Here is a 1,446-nt window from a genome sequence, read left to right on the forward strand (position 1 = left end):
CTCGTGGCAGACCTGAAGCGCTGACCAGAGCAGCAGCCTACAAAAGCGCTAAGAAAGCACTTGTGGCCGAGATACAGAAGAGTAAACAGAACTGCTGGAAAGCGCTATGTGATTAAGTCGATCGTGATCCCTGGGGCCATGGATACAAAATAGTGATGAAAAAGTTCCATACATTATCGCAAGCGATGGATGAGGCCCGAGTTAAGAATATAGTGGTTGCGCTATTTCCCACACACCCACTAAGAGCAGATACAGTGTTCGTCGAGGAGCAAGCCGAGGTACCACTGTTTTCGACAGACGAGCTGAAGCTAGCCCTGCGAAGCATGAAAGCAGGCAAGGCTCCAGGCCCAGATGGCATACCAGCGGAGGCAATCAGGTTAGCAGCGAAAACGAGCCCTGATCTCCTGCTTAACATGTACAACAGCTGCCTTAGGGCCCGAGTCTTCCCAAGCCAATGGAAGAAGGCGAGACTGGTGCTTATACCCAAGGGCAAAGGGGACCCAAACTCTTCTTCATCCTTCCGGCCACACTGCATGCTAGACACAGCAGGCAAAATGATGGAGTGTCTGCTCAAAATACGCTTGACGTCAAGCATAGAAAGCGAGGGAGGCCTTTCACCCCGACAACATTGCTTCAGGAAGGGACACTCAACTATAGGAGCAATTGGCGAAGTAGTCGAGGCGGTACATAAGGCCGAAGAAGCCTGCCACCAGGCTCGGCCAATAGTGCTGCTAGTCACACTGGATGTCAAGAACGCCTTCAACTCGGCAAGATGGGACGACATGCTGGAGGCCTTGGAACGGTCATTCAAGGTTAAAACATACTTGCCAGATATGATCCGGGACTACCTCAGAGACTGTTCGCTTTTGTACGACACAACACAAGGTCAGAGAAAGAGACGTATAACCGGCGGAGTGGCACAGGGGTCTGTACTTGGCCCGGACCTCTGGAACGCCACGTATGACAGTCTGTTGCGCACGGAAATGCCGGAGAGCGCCTTCCTTGTCGCCTTCGCGGACGACGTGGCCGCCGCCATAACAGCAAGAAACGTCCAGCTATCACAGCTCAAGCTAAACCAGGTCATGCGCAGCGTCAGTGGATGAATGAGCGATGACGGTCTACAATTGGCTACAGCCAAAACGGAGATCGTGCTCCTCACCAGGAAACGGATCCCAACAATTATAAATATGATGGTCGGACCTCAACTCGTGACGACTTCTAGGTCTACAAAATACCTAGGGGTGAAGCGTGAGAGCAAACTCACATTCTCCGAACACATCCATGGAGTATGTGAAAAAGCTGCGCAGAGCACGGTGGCTCTAAGCCGGCTGATGGCGAACGTGGGCGGCCCGAAGCCATGCCGCAGGAAGCTTCTGATGACAGCGGTCCAGTCGGTGCTCCTGAATGGGTCAGAAATATGGGCTGACGCATTGAAAGTTAAAAAAT

Source organism: Rhagoletis pomonella, unplaced genomic scaffold (genome assembly GCF_013731165.1).
Source record: "Rhagoletis pomonella isolate Grant_MI unplaced genomic scaffold, Rhpom_1.0 Rhpom_scaffold_00005, whole genome shotgun sequence".
Taxonomy (NCBI): Eukaryota; Metazoa; Arthropoda; class Insecta; order Diptera; family Tephritidae; genus Rhagoletis; species Rhagoletis pomonella.